Source organism: Loxodonta africana, chromosome 17 (genome assembly GCF_030014295.1).
Source record: "Loxodonta africana isolate mLoxAfr1 chromosome 17, mLoxAfr1.hap2, whole genome shotgun sequence".
Lineage (NCBI taxonomy): Eukaryota > Metazoa > Chordata > Mammalia > Proboscidea > Elephantidae > Loxodonta > Loxodonta africana.
This window is the reverse complement of record NC_087358.1, coordinates 16,631,929-16,640,588: the sequence shown is the minus strand read 5'-3', so window position 1 is coordinate 16,640,588 and position 8,660 is coordinate 16,631,929.

The window sequence follows — 8,660 nt, the reverse complement described above, 5'->3', positions numbered from 1 at the left end:
CTTGCCCTAAGGCTCTAACCTAACAATCTGTTAAACATGAAAATCCATTCTTGAGCATCCAGAGAAATCACTATATATATGGAAACCCTGGTGGCTTAGGGGTTAAGTGCCAGGTGCTCCTTGGAAACTCTATTGGGCAGTTCTACTCTGTCCTATAGAGTTGCTATGAGTCAGAATCAGCTCAATGGCAGTAGGTTTTGGCATATATATATAAAATACACATTTATTTTCTTTTTTGATTCCGACCCATAGTGACCCTATAGGACAGAGTAAAACTGTCCCATAGAGTTTTCAAAGACTGCCTAGTGAATTCAAACTGCTGACCTTTTGTTTAGCAACTGTAGCTCTTAACTACTACACCACCAGGGTTTCCAATCACTACATATAAATATATACGTATATATATTTTCTACATGATATCCAGCTACTATGAACAGTTTGGGTCCTCAGGGAACAGATGCTAAGACCAAAATAGCAGTGCAAGAGATATTTTGGGAGGGAAAGATTCTGAGCGTGATATGGATATGACTTCTATGAAGAGAGAGGCTTCACCAAAGAAGACAGTCGGACAGCTAACAGATACACAAAGAAATGCTCACTATCATCAGCCATTAGAAAAATGCAAATCAAAACTACAATGAGACACCATCTCACTCCAACAAGGCTGGCATTAATCCAAAAAAAAAAACACAAAATAATAAATGTTGGTGAGGTAGTGGCGAGACTGGAACACTTATACACAGCTGGTGGGAATGTAAAATGGTACAACCACTTTGGAAATCAATTTGCTGCTTCCATAAGAAGCTAGAAATAGAACTACCATATGATCCAGCAATCCCACTCCTTGGAATATATGCTAGAGAAACAAGAGCCTTTACACAAACAGATATGCACACCCACATTCACTGGAGCACTGTCTACAATAGCAAAAAGATGGAAGTAACCTAGGTGCCCATCAGTGGATGAATGGATAAATAAATTATGGTACATTCACACAATGGAATACTATGTATTGATAAAGAACAACGATGAATCCATGAAACATCTCATAACATGGAGGAATCTGGAAGGCATGCTAAGTGACATTTAAAAAAAAACCCAGTGCCACTGAGTAGATTAAAGTGAAACTAGGCAGTTGCAAAAGGACAAATATTGTATGAGACCACTATTATAAGAACTCAAGAAATGGTTTAAACACAGAAAATATTCTTTGATGGTTAGAGAGAGGTATTCACTAATTAGTTAGTAGACAAGAACTATTTTAAGTGAAGGGAAAACAACAAACAATACAGGAGAGATAGAACAACTGGACTAAACCAAAAGCAAAGAAGTTTCCTGAATATAACCAAATGCTTCAAAGGCCAGAGTAGCAGGGTTGGGGGTCTGGGGACCGTGGTTTCAGGGGACACCTAGGTCAATTGGCATAACAAAATGTATTAAAAAACATTCTGCATTCCACTTTGGTGAGTGGTGTCTGGGGTCTTAAAAGCTAGCAAGCGGCCATCTAAAATGCATCAATTGGTCTCAACCCACTTGGAGCAAAGGAGAATGAAGGACACCAAAGATACAAGGTAATGATGAGCCCAAGAGACAGAAAAGACCACATAAACCAGAGACTACTGAGCTTGAGACCAGAAGAACTAGATGATCCTTGGCTACAACCGATGACTGTCCTGACAGGGAATATAACAGACAATCCCTGGTGGAGCAGGAGAACAGTGGGATGCAGACCTCAAATTCTCATAAAAATGATCAGACTTAATGGTTTGACTGAGACTGGAAGCACCCCAGAAGCCATGGTCCCTGGACCTTCTGTTAGCCAAAGACTGGATCCATTCCGAAAACCAACTCTTCGAACAGAGATTGGACTGGAATATAAGACAGAAAATGATGCTGGTGAGGATTGATCTTCTTGGATCAAGTAGACAAATAAGACTACATGGGCAGCTCCTGTCTGGAGGTGAGATGAGAAGCCAAAGGGGGACAGGGGACAGGAACTGGCTGAATGGACACAGGGAATAGAGGGTAGAGAGGAGGAGTGTGCTGTTTCATTGGGAGAGAGCAACTAAGAGTACATAGCAAGGTGTATATAAGTTTTGTATGAGAGACCGACCTGATTTGTAAACTTTCACTTAAAGCACAATAAAAAAAAAAAGAAAAGAGAGAGAGACAGAGACAGAGAGAAAGGGAAGGAAGAAGGGTAGGTCACGGAAAGTCTCAGACTGCAACGGAGCACTGAGAAATTTTGGGTAGACTAAAGGAAGGTCCAGAACAAAGATTGCTTTAGAGAGTCGTGCACTGTGCAGGAATACTCTGCTCTAGTTCCTCTACCACTCTCAGTCATTGGCCTGGAGCATGCCAAGGAAAGCTTGGCCTCAGAATAAATGCTGCAGTGAATCTAAGGGCACAGTAGCTGGGCTGTTAGTTAAAATTACTCCACAAGGCAGCCTCTTTTGAGAAGTGAGAGCTCAGTGATGTTCTGTGTTATAAACCGTTGATACGTATTTCAAGAAGATTTTAGTATTTATTATTTATAACATTTCTTCTACAATTAAGGTGTATCAATTGTATTAAATCTGAAAAGCTTCTGAGGTAGAGATATTTAAGTTTAGTTAATTTCATGCAATTGCCATGAAATTGATCATATATAACCAGCAATTTAGAATTCTAAGCTAATTAATTCCAAGAGGGCTTATCTTCCTTATTAAGACCTGGCTTTCATGTCTGGTATCTAATCAGGAATGGTATTGAGAGAAGAGAAAATGCCATTTGGTATCTCTGGAATAGGAGAAAGGTAAAGCATTGGAAGTTGGTAGCACAGTACTGATTTTTGAAGATAGTAATTTAAATGAGTATTAATGAAATCCACAGTTTCATTTTCTCCATTCTAATTTGAACACCCAACAAGCCTTTCTAGTTTATATTTTTCTCACTGATTACTCATTTACAGAGTACAAAATTACCTACTTTGATCCTGTCTGTACACATTGTTAAAACAGAAAGGTGTTTAAATAGTTTCCAAATTTAAGTGTGGAATTGTTTTCCATTTAATTATCCTTCTCATATATTTTTATCCCCTTTTCTGCCTTATATACCTGTCTATTTTTTAACCTGTGACAATTTAAGAAGCTTAGTTGCTGGCTGGAAGCAAAGAGCATATTTCTATTTTTGTTTGGTATATTTTACAACACTGAATGTTAACTGTTGAGATTGCATTTTGCCCTTTCTTTGTCACTGGCCTACTTAGTGTTTGAATGGCTTGACCCAGATATAAAATTTACATTTACATTTCCAAAATTACAGCTCCTTGTTCAAATTAATGTGAAGCGTACCCAGCGTCATTTCCCTCTGCATATGCTCTAGAGTATAAAACACAGTCCAGGACATGAATTCACATTACTGTCAAGTAGTATTTAATATAAATAATAAATATCTCCTAAGCACTGTATTTTAAATGGTCATTTTAGAAGAATGATTCAGTAATTTGATGTTCAATGAGTTATTTCATTATATTAAATGAGCATATATTGGATATTTTATTACTGAATAAGATACCACTGTCTGATATAGCTTTAGAGAAACTTAAATTTGGTCTGGATAAGTGAAAGAAATGAAAAGAAAATGCAATTCCACTTGACTTTGTAGTGGGGTTGGAGCCGTATGACATGGGTCCTTAACTTGCTTTGCCACTCAGTTAACTTGTGAGCTTGTACTTAATATCTCCATGCCTATTTTTCTTCTGTAAAATGGCAGAGAAGGCAGAAATGGGTGTCTTTAAGATTTACCGTGCTACATACTTGCACATCTATTTTCCTCTGGGTCAGCATATTGTTTTTAATTTAATTAAAATTGTTAAGATTCTAAAAAGTCTTAATTTTAAAAAAGCCACAGAAGCATATAATTGTTTAATGACTAAAGTTAATTTACTTTCTATTTTCCTTATTAATAATTCATCTACAGTTGGAATTTGAGGTAGTCTACCCATAAATCTAAAAACCAAAACTGTGCCATCGAGTCAATTCCTACTCATAATCAATTCGTCTAATGAATATTCAGAAAAGAGCAAAAAGATTCAAGTTACTTCTGAGTGCATATTTGGTAACTGAGACAATATGAGAAGCTTAAATAAGTATGTTTCTTCACACTCTTGTGGAAAGGCAAAGTCCATATTTTCATTTTTAGTTTTTATATGTGAGTGACCTTCTTGTGGTCAACTGAAATTTAAAAAACCTTACATCATTGACGTAACAGCAAGCTCTCACCAATGCTGACGAGCTATCTGTCATCCTGTTAGTACATATACTGACATTATTGGAACCTTTTGTACAGTAGAGGAAAGAACAAAGAAAATAATTGACTACAGATAAGTATAGACATTTGGCTTTCATAAATAAAAAAGTATAAATTCAACATGAGATTAAGAATCCTGAAATCATATGCACTCGAAAACATAGCTTAAAAATATACAAAGCATCAGAACTAATAATAAATAAAACCACAATTATAATTGTATAATTTTGTGTATCTCTAAAAATACCTGAAAGAAAAAGCAGAGAAAAAAAAAATTAATAAGGATGTCGAGAATCTGAACAACCAAATTAAAATTTTTCATAAGGTACTCAAATATATGTTAGTATGGTAACACAAAACAAAGCCACAAATAGACATCATTACTGTAGAGACACCCTAAGAGATGACATATCCATCTGCCAGCTTTTGAGAACAAGGAGAAGCCAGTGACTGCACACCGCAAGATGCAAAGGTCTGGCCCCTTTCCTCATTTGGGGTCATCTCTCAAGTGCTATCCAAGCCCCAGAGCCCCACATAGGATTGCACTATGTATCAGTCTCTCTTTCTACCCATTCCTCCATCCCTAACTTTCTTTAAGGTGTTTCTCCTGAGAATACTACTCAAGAAAGCTGTTGCATGACATTCTCCTTATTAGACTTTGCTTGCAGATAACCAATTTTGGGATAATTAGTATCAGAATTAGGGTGATCCTGGGAGGCAATTTTTACAACGTGATTTTGGAAATATACCACTTGTTGGTTGGTTATATCCCTTCAATCAGTGGATCTACCAGTGAAATTGTTAAAAATTTTCACCAGTGAAAGGAAAACACTGGCTAAAGAAATTTCTCTGAGACTAGATAGGTACGCAGGAATGTTAATTATAATGACTATACAATTGATGGTTGCTGGGAAACATTTTGGATCCGTTGAAAAGAGAGAATGTCTGGTCCGAGATATTTAATAATCATTTTGATGGGAAAAATATGGAAGTCCAAAAGCATCCCTCACAGGATTTAAGGAAACTTTTATCTTCCGTAGATGCAAAACAGACAGGGTGGAGGTCTCTTCATCAGATAACAGATTTGAGCTTGAAGAATGGCTCATATGTGGAAACCGAGAAATGGGTTATGGTTTTTAAAATTAGTAAATTATCCTCTGTAATTCTTTATTGTATAAATTCACTAATACCTTTGTTGACTACTCATTTACTTTATCTCTGGAAGACCATTTTCTATTAACTATTTTCATAAATTTCTATGGGTTGGGACCCGAGTTGCCATGGAAATAGTTCAATTGATGGCAATAATTTTGCCCACCTTGTTTCTGTGGGTTATGACTCACCACTTGATCTTACTTATTTCAGAATTCTATATTCCTCCTGAAATAAGAAGCCCAAAATCTTTAATAGCATCTCCTACCATCAGCACTGGACTACAGTGAACCACAATTGAGTTTCTTAGTGAAGTCGTTGAATTCCTTATTGCTCTAATAAATGGAATGTCCTCCTGGTCCTCCAATGGAAAGTAGTCGGTTATTGGGTTTTCTGGCATTTGGTGTAATATCCACTCTAGCATGCTCACTTATCTGAGTCTTCAGCATTTTTTTTTCCTGTCCACCATGAAAGTTCTAGCACTTCTGACTCAATTAATGTGTGCCGTTTTCCCCTTCCCCCCAGTCAAGTTCTTGAGAGCTATCTGAGCAGTATATTAGCACTGTCTGCCAAGATGCTTGCCAAGGTGTTAAATTTTCTATCACTGGATATTACCCCTATATGTACAAAACCCACTGCTGTCGAGTCGATTCCGACTCATAGCGACCCTATAGAACAGAGTAGAACTGCATCATAGAGTTTCCAAGGAGCTATATGTACAGTATATGCAAATTTATACTGCATGCTCCTTGATCCATGTCCTCAGACAAAGTCCCTGGATTACTCTCTCAGATTCTGCTTACATATAAAGAGATTTTGCAGCTCCTTTGGCATATAGTTACTTTTCACAACACAGTCAGGTTGTGTTTGGATTTAATCCTTATCATTGATTTGATTACCAGGAAAAGAGATAGGGAAAATATTTTCTTAAAAGTAAACATCATTTGACTATGGGGGAGACGTCATAATCTATCAATGAAGAGTGGGCTTCTTCTTCATATCTAATACATTCAGGAATACATTGAAGGGAGCCTGGTATACAAGTTTCAAGTATTAGGGCCCACACCTTCTCTATTAGGACTTTGGCTTAAGATACCTATTGGGACTTAGAATTCAACTTTTTCTTAATTTCTGTTGCTGAAATTTAAGTTCTGAGCCTAGACCTGGGAACCAAAATGGCAGAAGAATAGGATTTCACCATCACTACCAGTGGCCCATTGGGTAATTTGTACTTTCCCCTCCCCTACTTTGGGCAATATAGATCCAAATGTTCTTCTCAAAATGGGATTTTTTTTTTTTTTTTTTTTAACTGGGAGACACAGTGAGAGTACCACTTAACTTTAGGTATGGTTGCTGCCTGGTCATTTAAGCCTCTTCGTGCCAAGAGGTCATCAGGTAAGGAATGAAACCACTGTAATGGTGGGGGCAATTGGCCTTCATCATCAGGGAAAGGTAGAGTTGCTGCTCTACAGTGGGGAAAAGGAGGGATGTTTTCAGTGCTCAGGTGACCCACTGATGCACAGTTGGAGCTCACGTGCCCAACTTTTAACTGTAAATTCACACACAAATAGAATAACCACAGCATGAGGAGATGAAGGTATCTGGGGACCAGCCCTCCTTAATAATGGGTGCCTGAGTCCTCCCACTAGGCATCCTACCAAGATCAGTTTAAGTGCTAGACAAGGATGAGAGAGAATTTGCCTTGAGATCAGTTGCAGCTTTGGGCTGTGGTTTCCCCTTTAACTGTTATAAGTGTCTCAAAAACAATACCAAATAGAATGCTTTTCCCAGATGGGACTAACTTTCTATGAGAAGCAGATGAATGTACACGGTGCAAGGTAGTGATTATAATGGATAATATTGGGTACCACCTTTACACCTTCCTCTGCCCTGATGTGTTCATGCCTCAGTAGCTTGGAGAATAAACTCCAGATTTTTCAATCTGTGTCCCTCTCTGAGAATTGCTCTTGGCCACAGACAATTGTCTCATTCAGAGTTAAATTTTCTCTCAGGGATCTTGCCTTCAATGTTTGGCTAATGTTGTGATACAAAGAGCAGTTCCCTTGCCTCAATTTCTAACAATCTTGGTGCCATTCTAATTTAAGACCTTCCCACAGGAAGGCATGAGAAACCCAGAAGCCTAAAAAGGAAAAAAAGGATGAAATATTTGAATAGTTTATAAAAAATGCAGAATAATTAATGGCAATGAGTAGGTGCTGGTATTTTCCTCAGGGGGTGAGTAGATGAATATAAAATTATTTATGAAAATATCATAAATACACTGACATTTCAGTATCACAACACGTGACTATTATGTCCTGTATGATGTATTAGATGTAAGACAAATTAATATTTAGTAAAGTATTTAAAAGAACTAAGTGGATATTCCTAGAACGTTTAACTTGTGATCTTTTTGCTATCTTCTCTGAAAAGCTAGTTTGTGTTAATCGTTATGCCCATTTTGTATTTTACATGCAGTTAGGTGTGCTTTACACTCCTTTAAATTCACTTATTAATAAAGGAATATGTTAGGTGAAGGAAATTCTGTAACCACTTTATGCACTGGGTTACTAACCTAAACTGTCAAAAAAAAAAAAACCTAAACTGTCAAGGCTGTACAAATTCCAGCTGAGCAGTAGTGAAGAAGCTACTTGCCGTATCAGCAGTACAACTCCAGGGAAGTTCCCTTTTTCCTATGTGAGCAACCTGAAACAGCACAAAATTTTGCATAAGTAAAGTGTGTAGGCAAAGCGGATGTTATAATGATTCTCTCCTACAGAAGAAGGGAATCACTGCACTGTGAAACTGAACAGCAACGCTACAATGATAATTAGCCATAGGCCATGTACTTGCACAGGAAAACATTGGCAAGATCTCTAGACTGCCATTTGGCTCTATCTGACTTAATTGCCTTCCACAGATGATCCCTAGCCATAGTCCTGTGCTCTTTATGCTCAGAGGTCATGCTGGCTGAGAGGCCAAAAGTAAATGCTATACTAAAACCCAAAATCCCATGGGGAGACAGAGATTTCCTACATGTACATTCCTTTGACCCCAGCTAGAAACCAAATAAGCTCTCACCTCTTCTAGTCTTCTAAATAGAAAACATATGAAATTAGATATTAGAACCAGTGCTAAATAAAATGCTCATATTCTATCAATATTCTAGCTCTAGGCAAAAATAAAAGTCAGCAACTCAAAAAAGAACAACTGACTGT